Below are 17865 nucleotides of genomic sequence, written 5' to 3' on the forward strand. Positions count from 1 at the left end.
CAGAGCCTGTTGCCCGGACAGCATCCCCAAATGCTTTACAGCTAATAGAGTTACAGTGAAATGATCAATCAGAACTGAGGGAGAGAGTTTATTTTTTAAAACTGATTTTTAGAGCTAGGGGAAGGGAGAGGGAGAGAGAGAGATAGAAACATCAATGATGAGTCATTGATCGGCTGCCTCCTGCACGCCCCCGACTGGGGATCGAGCCCGAAACCCCGGGCATGTGCCCTGACCAGGATTCGAACCTCGATCTCCTGGATTACAGGTCGATGCTCAACCCCTGAGCAACACCAGCTGGGCCTGAGAGAGAGCGTTTGGACGTACAGGCAGACCTCGCTCCTTGTGCTTTGTTTATTGTGCTTCACAGGTGTTGCGTGTTTTACACACTGAAGGCAAGACCCTCCGCCAGCGAATTACAACTCTCTTTATTTCCATACTTGCCTTTTACGGTGGGCTGGAACCGAACCCACAGTATCTCCCAGGTAAGCCTGTACAGAGGAAAAGGGCACTGTCAAACGAGGAGGGGGAAATGGCAGGTCCCAGGAAGTGGGAATTAGACATTGAGGAGAGTGACACAGAAAGGAAGAAAAGCTGATACGGGGGTGGATAATTGAGGTCATTGTTGTGGGCAACAGGGGTTGGTTCTGCAGGGACTTCCTGAGAAGAGAATGTCCCTGGAATTATTGGAAGTGTGGGAGATTGTCGAGGGGCTGCCTCCTCTGACCACCACCCCAGACTGCCAACCGGCGATGTGCAGCTTCGGAAGAGTTCTGGGCCAGAAGGGAAGGCGTGCTCTGAAAGTAGATGCTGTCAGCCAGGAAGTCTACCCAGCTCCAGCTAAAATCAATAGGCGAGGCCAAGAGGATGTAAGTCAGGTCACTAGAGGAATCTGATATAAGAGGGAACATTCACTTTTTATCTGTTTCTATATTCTCTGAATTTTTCACATTGAACTTGTATTATTTGATAATAGAGACAATAATATAATAGGTAGAGATTGGATCAAGATGGTAGGTTGAACAATATGCCTTTACCTTCTTTTCCATCTCAAATCTTATAAAAAGATATGTCTTAGCCCTGGTGGGTGGGGCTCAGTTGGTTGGGCACCATCCTGTGCACCAAAAGGGTGCTGTGCACACACCCAGGTTTCAGGCTTGATCCCTGGTAGGGGGCATACAGCAGGCAGCCGAATGAAGTTCTGCTCTCACGTCTATGTTCCTCTCTTCCTTCCTCTCTCTCTAAAAATCAATAAAAAAATATTTTTTAAAAAGGTTATGTCTTAAAGAGAACAGGAAATCTAACAGCACAGAGGAACAAGAAAAAGGGTGATCAATTCTCCAAGAATTTTTAGGAAGTCCTGAAATATAGAAGAGAGAGGAAGGATCTGATCTAAAGAGAAACAAAATCAGGGGAACCAAAACAGGTCCAGAAGGAATATTTTAGGCAAGTTCCAAGAAAGAGTCAAATGATACAAGAAGAGGAAGGGGCCCTAGAATAATTCACGTAAGCCTCCTCTCCCCTGCTGGCATTAAGTATCAGAGGTTTGCCTATGGGATAAAGAAGTTAGTGGGGATCCTGGGACCAGAGGGGCAGAGTCTGGGTATCTCCTGACCCCCAGAAATGAGAGGGAACCCTCACTCTTTCTGCAAAGCCTGTTATTGTTATAGTTTAACAACTCGCTTCACAGCCCCTGAAGAGAGGCTATAATAAACAGAATGGGCAGGCAAAAGCATTCTCAAATGAAAGATGGGTGGGCAATGAAAATCAGCAAAAATTTTGTGGGGGACGGGGAACCAGTACCATGAAAGAGAAACACCAAACTCAACTAACAGAAGTAATATCAGAGGACACTAAGTTAATAAAGGAAACAGAAGATGAAATTAAAATGAATTTAAATGTTACTCAGTAAGACTTGAAAGGATATTCAATCTATAACAGTGAGAAATCATAGAAATTAAAAAGTAATTTTCTGAAATTGAAAATTCATTAGCTGATAAGCAGAACAAACCAAATTGAAGAGCAGATTAGTGGAAGCAGACATTCTCCCCAAACAGAGCAAAAGACAAAGAGATGGAAAGTTTATGAGAATTTTTTCATGATTGAAAGCCAGGGAGGCAAGATCCTCAAGGCCCAATATCTATCTAATAAAAGTTACAAAAGGAAAGGAGAGAGCGAGCAGAAGGGGATAATGAGAAAGTCATTTAAAATTTCTCAGAGTTGAAGAAAAATATGAATTTTCTGATTTTATTCTATTTTATTTTTTAAAATATATTTTTATTGATTTTAGAGAGAGAGAGGGAGAGAGAGAGAAACATCAGTGATGAGAGAGTCACTGATCGTCTGCCTCCTGCACGCCCCCTGCTGGGGATCGAGCCCACAACCAGGACTTGAACCTCGATCTCCAGGATCCTAGGTTGGTGCTCAACTACTGAGCCACGCTGGCCAGGGTGAATTTTCAGATTTTAAAATCCTACTGAGTTTACAGCAGGATGAAGAATTTAAAATTTTATTTACAGTTTTATGTACAGTTTAAGGTTTATGATTTTATTTATAAACTCTAAGGACTTAAACCATAAACCAAGACTATAATAAACTAGACTAAATTGCTGTGCCATGAATTAAATTAACCCTAAAAAACTGTTTTTACTGGATCACAGAACCAAACTTATTTGTCTGAAGTACACTTAAAAATAACTTCACTTAGAAATGAACATATATATCTGAAAGGTCCTTAGAAACAGAAATGCAAAACCAAATAAACCTGAACTTACCTCATGTTTGGCTCATTCAAACCCCTGCTGACAACAATAGAAGAATCAATAAGTTAGGGTAAAGTACAGAAAAATAGTGCCTGGAGCTTAAAAAACATTAGTTCCCTCTTCTCTACCCTTTCACCAAGAGATGCTTTTCATGAAACTAAGCTGAAATTTTCATTCCTTTTCTGGAAATATTGAGGGGAACCACACCCTCCACACGAAAACAAAAAAGCAGGAGGACCAATCAGAAGCCCACCATTCACAATCTAGAGCAGCCAAGCACAAGGACCAAACTTTCCCTTCAGATGCCTCAAACAGAATGGTCACTGGAATGAACCAGAAGGCCTGCAGCAGGCCTGCAAATACCAAACTGACCACCCTCTGAAGGAGCAGGTGACACCAATGTCAAATCTTCCTCCATCAGTAATGGAAAGAAGTGGAAAAGGCTTACTACCTCCTGTCATCCACTAGTCCGTGGGAGCACTAGCCAGGCATGAGCATCTTTCCTTAGATAGCTGTTCCTGAGCTTTTCCTCCCTTCTCAGGACTGGGTTCTCTGTTACCTAAGGGATGCAAGCTTGTGCAGATGTAACAGCAGGCTGATGTTGGGGGTGCTGATGAACTCTGCCTGAAGATGCTGACGTTCTGCGGTTGCCTTGTTCAGGCTGTATTAATTCGTGAGGGCTATCATGACAAATACCACAGTCTGGGTGGCTTACACAATGGAAATTTATTTTTACAATCCTGTAGGCTAGAAGTCTGAGATCAGTGTTGGCAGGGTTGTTTCTTCGGAGGCCTCTCTCCTTGACTTATAGATGGCTGTCTTCTCCCTGGCTTCACAGGGTCTTTCCTCTGTGTGTCTGTGTCCTAATTTCCTCTCTTCCTGTAAGGACACCAGTCATATTGGGTTAAGCCCATCCATATGACCTCATTTTACCTTAATTACCTCTTCAAAGGCCCTGTCTGCAAATATGGTCACTTTCTGAGGTAGGAGTGGGGTGGGGTGGGCGTTAGGATTTCAACATATGAATTTGTTTGGGGGGTGGGGGGCTTGTACAATTCAGCCCGTATCCCAGGCCTCATCTTTTCTCACATGAATTGCTTCTGTTGGCCTCCTCACTGCTCTCCCATTCTTCAGCTTCACTCTCTTTCCATTCTTTTTCCCTGTAGTAGCCAAAGTACAGTTTATTAAAAGGAAATTTGATCATTTCACTCTCTACTTTAAAACAGCCAGTGGCTTCCCATTGCTTTCACAATATAGTTTTAAGTTTCCCAGCACTTAGCGCAGTGCCTAACACAGAAGGTTCATTTCATAAGTGCAGGAAGGCCTGATAAGTAAAGGAGTAAATAAATGAATTAATGAGCAAACAAATAATGGAAGCTAAAAGAAGGCTGCAACCTTAGAGATCAACAAAGAAGTAGGGAGTCCAAAATCATTTCTATTTGGCTTAAAAATGCATATTTGTGATTTTTTCCCACGAAATTCACTTTCCTATTTATGTTTAAGGTTATTTAAATGAATTCACATTCCCTGAGACATAATTGGCAATATTTGTGCCTGAATTTCGCCAACTCTTTAGCCACTATAGCACATTCTTACCTAGCTTACTGTCTGTGGGTGAGAAATGGAGTAATTAGATTTTATATTCACACCTACCACCAAGTTCACCCATGGGAGCAAGAGCCTAGTATCTTCCAGTGTCTCATTTATAATGAGATATTGCAAATACAACAGTGATGGTTGAGCTGTGTGGACTTCTGTCTCTGTCTGTTTCACCCTCTCAGTGCCATTTCAGACCTTGTCCTTGGGCAGTGGCCCTGCTCCAGTCCCCACACTCCAATATGCCAAAGCCTTGACACACATAAGCAGCAAGTTGATGCTGTTTGACATTAACACTCTATCTTGAGTGTTCCACAAAGTGGAGAATCTATATATGGATAACTGAGAGTACCTAAACCTGAAACCTTTGGTCTCTTTCCTTTTTGAGTATTTATCAAGCCAGGAACTTAAATAAAGGGGAGAAAATAGAATTTCAAAATCAAGTTTGTTAGAGTTCTAACAATCCAACCAATTAAACAATTGTGTGTTTCTATGATAATTATTGCCAGCATATATGGTCTTGTTGCCTTTATTTGTTTGTGGGCAGTTTCTAAATTCACACAAAAATTTTTTTAATAATATTAACTAAGGCCTTTGGGTAAATTTCAATAAAGTTTGGAAAGATACTGCAATAAAAGACTCCATTACCTCTGTAAATTCATCTCATTTTCTGTTCTGTGGGATATTTCTGCAGCTGCTCAGCTTCTGTTTGAATATCTCTTCAAGGCTTTGACATCTACAAAAAACTATGATTCAACTCAAACATGATTTATTTTGTAGAGTAACTGGTTCTTATAAAAAACATCACTTTTTCTTGTTTCTTGTTTTTCTTTGTGTAGAGCTAATTCTATCTTTAAAAGATTATTTATCAGTTTCTTTTTGCCAAATGCCGTATAATCATTTCTATTCAATTTCATGAAGTAAATTGCTATCATTATCCTTATTGCTAGATAAAGAAACCAAGAAACTCAGAGTTTAAATAATTTTCCAAAAACTCACATACAATTCCAAATCCCTTGCTTATTAAAGAGTTGTTTATCTAGGAAGCAGTGTCCCATAGTTTATTGTTGTTTTTTTCCCCCCATAGTTTTTAAATGAACAGATTCCCATGATATTTAATGTAGATCATCTATATTTTAGCCTAATATTTTAAGTCAGTAATTAAGAATTTAGCCCCCAGTTATACTGAGCATGTGGACAACTCAGTGACAACTCTATACTACTTGTTCTATCACCCATCATCTTAACCTTCAAAATATACTTGATTAAGCATCCAGCTCTGGATCTTCCCCAGCAGAAATGGAAATAAGGGAAAGCTGTAGACTCTCCCTTTGAGAGGGTTTCAAAGCTGCGAGCGAACATCAGTATTCATCAGTGGCCCGGCTACTGCCTAAACCTATTTCCCAACTTTCACCCTCTACCTTTACCAAACATTGCCAGAAATTCGTAAGTCGGAGGCTGCCCACGTGATTTCAGGTACTAGAGATATTCCCTGCCCTTGCCCCAAAGATTATGTAGGAATCTACTAACTTATTTCATAACTAACAATAAACATTAAGATGCAAATAACCCTGGGAAGAGTTAGCTTTAATTTTTTTTAAAATGTATTTATTAATTTTTAGAGAGAAACATTGATTTGTTGTTCCACTTATTTATATATTCATTGGTTGATTCTTGTATGTGCCCTGATCAGAGATCAAACCCACAATGTTGGGGTATCAGGATGATGCTCTCACCAACTGAGCTTCCTGGGCAGGGCCTAAGAGTTAGCTTTTAAGGTATAGCCTTCGGCTATTAGAGTTACAAAAAGTCAGTGCCACTTAGTGGCATTTTAATAGTCAAGCAGTTTCTAAAAAAGAGGAAAGCAGAGTGGATTGGAAAGATCAGTAGGCATAGAGTCAAAATACCTGGATTCTACTCCCCCTTAAACCTCTCTATGCCTCAGTTTTTCTTCTGCAAAATGATGGCATTGAACTAGCTGGTCTCTAAGGACTCTGTTAGCTCTACCTACCTATGTTTTACATTTATAGTAAGAACATACTAGATATACATTATAATGTGCATTAAAATGGAAATTGGAAGTCACTGTCCATCAAAATGGAATTAGTTAAACCAACTATACACACACACACACACATAGATTCTATGTAGCTAGTTAAGTAATGATGGGATTTTATATTTATTGCTAGGGAAAGATGTCATGACATACTGTGGAATTTTTCAAAGTAGGCTTCAAATAATTTCTATTTGACTAAGAAAGTATCTTATATAAGGGAGTATACTCCTAAAAATCTTGTTATTTCTAGGTGGTGGGATTATGAGTATTTCTTACTTCTCTATTTTTCTACAATGTTTGGGTATTTTACAAGCATCTCCATAATAAACAAGAAAGATATTTTCAATTTGGGGAAAATATAGTAATGTATAAATAGTAAATATCAGATCCTTTTCCTGTGAGCCAGTCTTGATGGAAAAGAGGGCCATGGCAAGAGCAAAACAGCAGTGAACTAAAGGTAAACAATGTCTGAATATTTTCATTAACAACCCAGATAATGAAGTAAATATGTGCCATGAAGGTGAAGAACTGCTCTTGTTATGTAAATTGGGCGCAGCTGATCTGTTTTCCTCGGTCATCTCCATCAGCACCAGTGCTGGGAGATGCATCTGCCTGACCGCTGCTCAGGCAGATTCCACTGGATCAAATATGGGGATATTTGTCACGCTGTCCGACTGGCCATTGGATCCAACCCAAGGCTAACCATCTTATGATGACAGTATTAATCCCATCACTTTGTCTCCTTTGTTACTGTGCTTTAATTATTTTAGAGTTTCCTAAGGTTGCCTAGTCAATCTTGATAATTATATTTATCACTCAAAACAAATTTGGAAAAAAACCCCACAGAACTAATTATTAGAAGATTTAATTATCCATTAAATCAAATAGAGATTCATGCATGGTAAGTTAGCAAAGGAGGAAGAATAAGCTTCCTAAATACAAAATGGTGAATGATAGTTTTGACCCAAGTTGAAAATTGGTATGAAAACAAAATCTTGTGGAAGATCATAAATTTAATACAGTTCAATACTGTAGTTATCATTCAAAAAGTGTGGTGTGGCTGCAACACTTGGCAGAAGGATCCTGGAACCAATCCCCCCTGCACCCTGGCCTTCCTGCAGATAAGGAAGGACGGCTGCAGTTAAGTTTTGGGAAAGTCAAAAGTTATACATGGATTTTCCACTGCAGAGGGTCTTGACACCCCTAACCCTAGCATTGTTCAATTACTTGTCACCAATTATATCAGGCCTTCTATGCTAAAATTAACTTCCTTGCTTTAAGTTGGGGGTCAGCAGCTATACAGTGGTACCTCGGTTTTCAAACGTCTCCATTGACGAACATTTCGGTTTAGGAACGCCATACACCCAGAAGGAAATGCTTCGGTTTTCGAACACACCTTGGAAGTCGAACATGCCACGCAGCTTCCACTGAGGACAAGATCCTGAGGCCCAGCTGTCGGCTGTGGATCCCTTGGTTTTCTCCAACAGTCTTCCAGAATGGATCACATTCAGAAACTGAGGTACCACTGTATAGGTTAACAGTCCAGGAGCTAGAGAGGGCCACTGGGAGAGGAGCTATGCCCACAAAGTAGAGAATTTCCGTTTCAGACCTAGAGCAGCTCAGGAAGTCTGTCCTTTGGCTGCTGAAAGTGCTTGCAGTTTGTAAGGATGATGGTAGGAGATGGTAAATCAAGGACAGCTTGTGTATAAGTAATGGTAATATTATTTTGTGAATGTATTTATTATTTATCATATTCTGCTTCCTGAAAGGAATTTTTGAAAATATTTTTATTGATTTTTTAGAGATAGAGAAACATCAATTTGTTGGCCCACTTATTTATGCATTCATTGGTTGCTTCTTGTATGTGCCCTGACCAGGGATCAAACCCACAACCTGATGCTCCAACCCACTGAGCTACCCGGCCAGCCCCTGAAAGGATTTTATTTACTAGAGCAGCTTCATGTATTGGTCTTCTCTTCCCAACTAGGTTGTATATAATGCCCGATACTCAAAAGCACATCCTCAGTTTCTTTTCTAGGTACCTAGTATAATGGCTGAACAATGATAGGTGGGCTTACATAAAAATATACTGAAGACTTTAGTAATCAACATATGTACACAGTTACTACTGGTTGCTTTAACTAGCAAAACCATATTATAGATTCTTGCTCTCCTCCTGGATCCCACAGAAGACATAGTGACCAGAGGGTGACCATATGCTCAGTTTACTTCAGACTTACACCTTTTGTCCTGGCAGAATCATCAATAGTGCTCCCTTGTGCTCTCAAAATGGTACAAATTATATAGTGACCCTATTGACGAGGTATCACTAAGGGGCTTCCCAGTAAGTTCCAATATACAAAAAGTAATTTGACTTTAGCAGGAAATGAAAACTTTGTGGCAAAAGATGACCACAGAGTACAAAGTTAAGATTACATTATTAACTACTTGCTATTTCCTGACAGTTTATCTCTCTGTAAATTTAAGTCAACTCTGCCCTCTGCTGTCTTATGACAGTATGATGACATCACGAAGGGGGCACTGCTTGGCTACATTGAAGCTGATTGCATTAGTCCTGTTGATTGCTTTAGAGAGCTGGTCCCCAAACCGGGCCTACTGTTATCTCAGCTTTTAAAATTTCCCGCGGCCTATGCCGCACCCCCAACCAATTAAATCAGAATCTCTGGGAATCAGAGCCAAGTGTCGATTTTTTTTTTTAAAGCTCCCCAGTTGCAACCAATGTACAGTAAAGGCTGAGGACCATTGTTTAGGGTGTCAGATCAAATAGTCTGTTGTGGTTCATTTATTTTTTTATTCCATAGCCCAGACTATATATACTACACTCCTAACCATACTGGGAGAAGCCTTCGAGATTGGAAGAAAAAGATGAATGAATCAGGACAAATCTACATCACTATGTGTGTGTGTGTGGGGGGGAGACTGGGGGACTGGCATTAAAAAAAAACATTCTAAGGGATGGTGTCTTCCTTGGGTATCCATTTTTAATTCATAGTGATGATACAGATAGAACCTACTAGGAAATGAATCTGTTGCTTAGTCATCAGCTTTGAAGCCACAGCTCGGCCCTGATTCTATGTTGATGGAATTATCTGCTGAAGAAGTTCCAAGGTAGCCAAGAAAAATGGACCCGAAGACGGGTCAAATGAGGTAGAGCCCGTCGCACTAAACTGCTTCCTTTCCCTTGAATGTTCAGAGACTTGCTAATGGAGTTCATCATCTGGGAGAAGCGCCGAGGGGAAAGCAGGAAAGCTGCGGAGTCGAAGTTGCACTAATTAGAACATTACCTAAATTAAGTCCCGGGGGGGAAGCGAACCCCAGAGGGAATAAGAGAGGAAGCAGAAAGATACGAAAAATCACCGATGATCAGCGAGAAGGAGACAGCGTTTGCAAAAATTAACCAAGAGGCAGGTTAAGAATAAGCCAAAAGCTTACTTCCCACTCCCTTTTTCTCAAGTTCATTAGAAAAAGCTAATGGATCTGGTATCTGAAACCAACCCTGTTAGAGGAGATTGTTGTCCTTTTAAACTCTTAACCCAAGACAGTGGAATCAGCCAGAATGCTGGCGTGAGGAAGAAGGGGTCATTTTGGAATTCTGACAGTGGGCATCAGAGTAGAAATCCCCTGTGAAACAGCAGAGGCCTCCTAATACTGGAAGGATGGGCCCCGTGGGTAGCTCCGTGGGTTGGAGCGTCGCCCCGACACGCCAAGGCTGTGGATTGGATCCCCAGGCAGGGCACATACAAGAAGCAACCGATGAAAGCATAAAGCAGTGGAACAAATCGATGTCTCTCTCTCTAACCCCCACCTTCTCTAAAGTCAATTAAAAAATAAAAATAAAAGGATGGGAGAGGAAGATGTCTGTGACAGATGGTGAGGTTCCTACACAGTGGGCATGAGATTGCCGGATTCAGTTCTTCAGTCCGGCCAAAGGCAAGACTTGGCATTAGCAGGGACAGAGTAGGGGTCTGAAAGCAGCATCAGGAATTATTCTAAATGATTCTCTCTGGGCTCCTTCCATGTCTATGGAACAACTACTGATACTTTAAAAAATTCCTTTGCACCCGGCCGGGCGTGGCTCAGTGGTTGAGCGTCGACCTAGGATCCAGGCGTTCAGGGTTCGATTCCCGGTCAGGGCACATGCCCAGGTTGTGGGCTTGATCAATGACTCGCTCATCATTGATGTTTCTCTCTCTCTCTCCCCCTCTCCTTTCCTCTCTCTGAAATCAATAAAGATATATATATATTTTTTAAAAAATCCTTTGCAAGAAATGAATGGGGACAAGGTAACAATGTTTCCACAGATGTATTGATTCATAAGAATGGATTTATGAAAATTATTATAGCCCTGGCCCATGGTGCTCAGTCGCGGGTTTGATCTCAGTCGGGTGCGTGCAGGAGGGAGCCCGATGTCTCCCTCTCACATTGATGTTTTTCTCTCTCCCTCTCCCTTTCCCTTTCTCTCTAAAATAAATAAATAAATGTTATAATAAAACATTAAGAGCTCATATACACAAACCTTTAAATTGAACATTCCATACACACTAAGTTAAATCGTAAAAAGTCCTTGTCTTCTAGCTCCTAATAATTCTACATATAATGCCATTACAACCTTGTAAAGGACAAGTAGCTGCTACATTGAAAAACAAAAACATTTGCATCTTGATAGGAAGGAGGAATGACATGGTGAGAGGTGGTGGGCAACAGCGGAGTTATTTAAGGACCCGCAACCTCTTTTCAATATAATCAGGGAATTAAAAAAGAAAAAGTATTGAATGCCCCCAGTGCAAGGCATAGTGCCAGACCACGGAGGGATCAAAGATGAGGATCCTATGGTCTTTGTCTTCAAGCTGCATTTACTCTACGGGGCAGAGACAGGAGCAGCACACAAATCACTCTAGTAGAAGGCGGAACTTATTAAATGCCATACAAAATTTACAAGCAAAAAATCTTGGGGGAGGGTTCAGACAGCCAGACCACATTTCACAGGATGTGAAAAATGACCTCACCGTCTCCTACCTTCTTTCTGGGTGAATTCGTTGTTGTTTTCAAAAGGGAATTTCACACTGACCATTTGAGATAGAAAGACCAAGTGACTCCTTCTTCCTGTCCCTATAAATCAGTTTGAATATAAGGAAATTGTGAAAATTATGAGAGAAAGGGTAAGCCAAAGCCATACTATGACTGGCTTTAAAAGCCAGGGTGAGGAGCCTGTACCTAATTCAGTTGACAATGGGAATTTGTTGAAGGCTTTTAAGCAAGGCACAGATAGGATCAGAGTGGCAGCAGGGTGCCGGAGAGCTGGAGTGGAGAGAGACAGGGGACAGGCTCTTACAGCCGGCCGGGTCAGAAGTGACGGGGGCGAGGAAGCAGGCTGGATGTCAGGCTGGGAAATTTGTGGGCCACTGAGGGCCTTTTAAACTGGGGGGGTTGATTGGGGGGTTTAGAGAAACCTCAAAAAAAAATCCTCTGTATTTTAGAGATGTCCTCTCCTAATCTGTCTGCCCCAGCTATAGACACATGCAGTTCCTGCCTGACTCGAAAGGGGCCCAGCTCGGTGGAAGAGATTAGCCGCCTGTTGATGACTGACTGTTGAAGCTTCGTCAGTTCTTTCCCTCTCTGTACCTGCCCCCGGCCTTGCTCTAGCCAGCTTCTTGCTTGGAACTCAGAGGAAGAAAGGCACCATGAGCAATTTCAAAAATCAGAGTTCATTCTAAGCAGATAAAGTGCTATCGACGGTCCAAAGCAGAACATGAATTCCTTCTCATATCCTTTTAAAAAGTCCGTCCTTCATCCTGGCTACCTCTTAAACTTTCATTATATTGTTTTCTCCCTTTACTACCAAATTTATCACCAGCCCAGCCTTCATTCAGATATTCCCTGAATCACCACCGCCTCTCGTCCCTTAACCCATGGAACAATGGGGCCTGCCTCTACGACCGCAGTAACATAGACCCCTCCGAAGACCCCATGCCACCCTCGCCACCCGCAGCCCTAGTGCTCAGTGTCCGCTTTCTGACGTCTGACTCCGTGGATCCTCTCGGCCTTGAAACTTCCTTTTCCTTTGGTCCTCTTGACTACCCACCCTCCTGTTTCCTTCCACCTCTGGGATCTCTCGTCTGCTACCTTTGCATGCTGTGTCCCTTCCTACTCTACAAAATATAACTGCAACCCAAAGGATAATCTTGGAGTGTCTACTATGTACGATCTTGCAGGAGAAAATGTTTTCATTCCATTTTTCCACTCTCCACAGAATTCCTAAATCTACACCTCCAGCGATCCCCCCTGCCTCAGCTCCAGTGTAATATTTCCTGCTGGACATTTCCACATGGATGTGTCAAACTCATCATGTGTGAAGGGGAGCTTACCAATCCCCCCCCCCCCCCCAAAAGCTAACTTCCTTTAACTCCTGCAAGTTCATCAGTGATACCATCATTTTCTCGGTACTCAGGTTCTAAATCTTGAGTCACTCTCCACCGGGCCCCTCTCTGTGTGTAGTTACCAGTTACTCCATCAATCCTGCTTTTGAAAACTCTCAAGTCTATCTCCTCCTATGCCTTTCTCCTGCCACTACTGTAGACTCTTACCATCTCTCTCTCAGGCATCTCCAACACTCTTTCTTCTCTTTTCAATACATTGAACACTTTAGTTGGAAATATTAATCTTCCCAAACCATTTTGTTGTAGGTATCATTCCCTGCTCAAAACTTTTCAGTTAAACTCCACTACAGGATAAATTTTAAATTTCTTAATCTGGCATTTAATACCCCCCACTACCTATTCTTTGCATGCTTCTATTATTATTATTATTTAATATATTTTTTTTTTATTTCAGAGAGAGGAAGGGAGAGGGAGAGAGAGATAGAAACATCAATGATGACAGAGAGTCATTGATCGGCTGCCTCCTGCACGTCCCCTGCTGGGAATGGAACCACGATCTCCTGGATCCTAGGTTGATGCTCAACCGCTGAGCCACAGCAGCCGGGCCATGCTTCTGTTCTTAGCTTACACAAACTCTCTATACAAATTCTCTTCTCCAGCTAAAGTGATCTTGCAATTGTTCCCCAATTATGGCATATCTTTAGAGCCAACAGTTGTACAATCCAGAGGGCACCGTTCTCAGAGAACATAATGTGAACAGTGCCCCATGAATCTGTGCCATGGCTGTCTTTATTCCACACCCATTTTGGCACCTCTGTTCTGATGTTCTCCTTTAGAACACTCTCCTCTTGCCTCTGCCCTAACTCTTCCTTCAAGGTCCAACTCAAGTTCTACCAGCCCCATCGACTGCCCTTAATTCCTAGACCACTGATCTGTAAATAACGTAACCATATAATTTATCATCCAAACTGTGATGTTTGAGAATTAAAGGGGGCACAATCACTCTGGGACAGTAGGCCTAAACTGGGAGTGTGCAGGACAAACTGGGGCATATGATCTGCTACTTACATATTACTCATCTGGCACTCAGTATGTTTTATCTGGCAGTTCTTGTTTGTTTGTTTAAATCTGTATATCATTTATTTTTTATAAATATTTTTTATTGATTTTTGGAGAGAGAGGAAGGGAAGGGAAAGAGAAACATCAAGGTGAGTGCAACATCCATCAGCTGTCTCCTGAACACCCCCCACTGGGAATCGAACCAGCAACCTTTCAGTGCACAAGATGACGTCCATCCAACCAAGCCACATCGGCCAGGGCTAAATTTACATTTACATTTACATTATTTAAATGTACATTCCTTATATCCTCAACACAATAAGCCCTCTGGGTACAAGTCATATATGCTACCTCTTTGTTTACCTGATGCCTGGCCATATAATATACACTGAAAGTTGTTTTTTCATCATGATGGTATCTTTACTGTTATTTAGGAATGAAAGTTGGACAAGGAGTGAACTTTCAAAAGCAGTAAATTCACCTAATTATCATTCTGGCAGGAAGACGAATTTTCTATGTCCCTACATACGGACATCAAAAATTTCCTCAAGTCTTAGGTACGGGCTGGGTTGTGGATTCTGGGACGTGTTCTGCCTTGTTACCTCATAACATCCACTCTCTCTATCTTGACAGCATCCCCTTTCCATTGCTCTGTCACGACGCCTCACAGAAGAAAGCTGACAGTCCAACCAGAGGGCTTCCGTAACACATCAAAATAAAACCACATCTAAGGAAACGCTAACTACCCTGAAACCAAATATTTGGAAGTTTTGATCTGCCTGACTTATTTTGCTTAATTAACATCTGCCCCCCCCCTCCCCCGTTCAGCATTATCTCTGCTAACCTACCAGTATGCAAAGGGGGAGAAGGGAGACCTGACAACAGAAAAAGACAGCCTGCAGTCATGGCAGCGCAGGCTCCGAAAACAAACTGAAAAATGAAAGACTTGTGGGAAAGAAAGAATTAGGACAGAATCACCTCTGAGCAAATACTTAACAGAGAGCAATGCTACCAAAGAGCAACAAGTAAAAAAAAAAATTTAAAAATGGGAGAGTGAGTGGATGTTGAAAAGCTCCTGGAAGGAAAACCATTTTGTTCAAACTTACATGGTTTAGGCCTTACTAAAATCCCTCCTGACAAGCAGGCAACTTGCATTAGGCAGCATTCACCTGTTTTCTACACAGAATCATACGAGGAACTTTGCCTTTGATTTCTCTTAAAATTTGGTTCTCACAGAGATTTCATCTGTAAACCTTTGGTCTAAGGTTTTTGCTCCCAGCAGTCTCTGAGGCCTTCCAGACATCAGCAGTCTCCCTAAACACAATAAACAAACTACCTAGAGATCCTCACACTCTCCAGAGTCTGACAAAGAGCTCCTTAGAAAGAGCTCCCAAATATCCCTGTAGATGGCCCTTCTTCCTTCTACTTAGGGTTTTTTATACCTAGACCTCTCTGGAGGTATTGAACGTATGACCTCTTGGAGTTCCCAAACCTTTCACCTGATTCTTTTTATCTCCAGTAAGGTCACGGTCTGCTTTGGAAGACTGAAGCCTGGAATAAGCAGCTAATGGTGGCAGGTGTGCTGCTGTGTGTATCTCCTGCCTGCTCTGACCATTCTGATGCCTTTCCCCCTTATCTCTCCCTCATTTCTGCTTGTGATTTTATTTTGTTCTCTCGCTCACCCCATCTTTCCTCAGATATATTTAGGGACCGTGGTGGCAGGCAGGGCCTAATACTGTAGATTTAAGCACTGATCTTCTTAGATGTAGAGGAGCATATTAGAAAACTTCTTGAGAGTTCTTCTCCCTCTGGGCCTCTCTGGGGCCACAGTCCATTACCATCCCTTGATTACCAACCACTCCTTATATCTTTCTTAGATTCTCTGGACTCCTGTTCATCCATCTAGCTAACATTTATGAAATATTTAATACATATATCAGACCCTGTGCTAAGCAGATTATCTCCTTTAATTCTCAGAGCAACTCCATGAGGTAGGCGTATTCCCATTTTGCAAAGGAGGAGAAAGGCACAGAGGAGTAACTTGCCTAACGTGTCACGGCTAAGTGATGGAGCTGGGCCGTGAACCCACATCTGTCTGTCTCCACGAAAACACTTTGGTGGAAAATGTGATGCTGATATATATTAGGAAGAAGCCTGAGCAATTTTAAAATTCATTACATGATAACATCCATCAGGGCTGTGTTAGGCGTAATAATGAAATCTCCCCTGACTTAGGGCCAAAACTCTATCCTTCACATGAAAAGACTGAACGTTACTTAGATCTAAGCTACCGACTCTACGCACCAGCCTTTCAAACTTGATTTCCCATGCCTTGTGCTTTTGCTCATGTCGTTGCCCCTGACCAGGGAACACCCTGTTCCCTGACACTGTGTGCCTCCTCTGTCCAACCTCTCCCAGGCTGAGATGCCTGCCCTTTCTCTGGGCCACACTAGCATCCCTAAGAGCAGCTATTAAGCTATATTGGGATCACTGGTTTCTTTCTTCCCCTCAAGTCGTAAGCTACTTGAAGGCAGGCATAAAGTAGGTATTTCAAACATTGCATGAATTGAATCAAGTTGAATTCCTGAGCTTTAAAGTTATCGTATTACTTCTTCCAGGCATATTTGCACTTTCAGCACTATTTTAAATTTTGTAAGGAAGGGATCTCTGACGTAGGCATCTCAAGCATTAACTGAATTGGTGAGAGAAGACTAACCGCACTGGTAGAAGAGTCTTATACCCACCTTCAACTGAAATCAACAAACCATTATGAATCCAATTATCTATAAAAGAAAAAGACAAAACAGTGGTTAGAACCAATTAAAGTTAAGAAGATGTTGCTAAACTTCCAGGAAAGAGGTGACAAACTGAACTCTAAGTTTACAGATAATATCCTAGAGAGCAATGAGGTGTTAAATTGAATGATATTAGGGCACAGAATTCTCCTTGCTGAGTCATCCAGGCCGTAGGCAGAATCTTCCTTTTGGTGGGCACAGTATGAAGACATGACTTAGCAACATAGTCTTGGTGAGTAACTGGAGGATATTGGGCTTAAAACAATTTTTTAAACCAAAACTCCTTCTCCTAAAAAATTTTTTTCTCAAATATTAAAAGCTTTGAAAGCAATAACCTAGAGTGAATAGAAGGAAGTCTCAATGAGATGGATGGAATGATGGTTGCTTTTGGTCATAGAATGTGGGGTAAGTTGGTGGGATAGGTGAAATTGTGTGTTCAGCTCTTTTAATCAATCAAAAAACATTACCAAGCACCCACTATGTGTCAAGCATAAAAGCTGGGAAGCAAGCATCATTCTCAAGGAGTCCTAGTCTGTGGTGACTGTGCATTCCATAGTAGGGGAGTGAATAACATGTTATTATAGGAGTTCAGAACAGGAAACCAATATCCAGTCTTCATGGAAGAAGTGATGTTTGATTTATGTCTGAGAGACTACATATGACTTCAACACGCAGAGAAAGGACCATTCTGGGAACAGGGAACAGCACACAAAAAGCTAGAAAGAAGACTTGAAAGAATTTGGTGTGGTTGGGCCTCTGAGAAGTTCAATGAGACTACAAATAGGTAATGTGTGAGGACAAGGACAGGAGAGCAGAAGGAGAGGTGGGAGCAGCTGGACATGAGGTGAGAGAAGTAGACTGGTGCCAAATTTTAAAAGGCTTTGAATGCTCTAGCAAGAAACTTGGTCTTTATCTTGAAGGCAGTGGGGAATCAAGGAGCTTTTAAAGCAGCAGCATAATAAGATATATTATAACTGTTACATTTCGGGCACTGTCTTCTGTAGATGCTTAATAACATACTTCAGTTCTCTCAAACCTTGTATGTACTTTCGCATTAGCTCTCAAAGAAGATTCTGTCAAGAGAAAGAAGTAGAAGAAACCAGAAGCGGGGTTGGAAATAGGTGAGTAGGGCTCCCTGCCTCTTTGGGCCTTTGGGTAACTTTCCAAGTCTGCTTCCTGGGGGGGTCTGGCTTGTTGCTCTC

The 17865-nt window shown here is 41.7% G+C and overlaps 1 long non-coding RNA gene across 1 annotated transcript; it reads left to right on the top strand.

The window, feature by feature from the left end:
* The first annotated feature begins 412 nt into the window (after positions 1 to 412).
* LOC308552356 lies at positions 413 to 9288 on the top strand. The gene is made up of 3 exons (XR_013998124.1): positions 413 to 482; positions 7763 to 7930; positions 9234 to 9288. It is a non-coding gene; the product is annotated as an uncharacterized lncRNA (long non-coding RNA).
* The last annotated feature ends 8577 nt before the right edge of the window (positions 9289 to 17865 follow it).

The sequence above is a fragment of the Miniopterus schreibersii genome, assembly GCF_964146895.1.
Source record: "Miniopterus schreibersii genome assembly, chromosome: 1".
Lineage (NCBI taxonomy): Eukaryota > Metazoa > Chordata > Mammalia > Chiroptera > Miniopteridae > Miniopterus > Miniopterus schreibersii.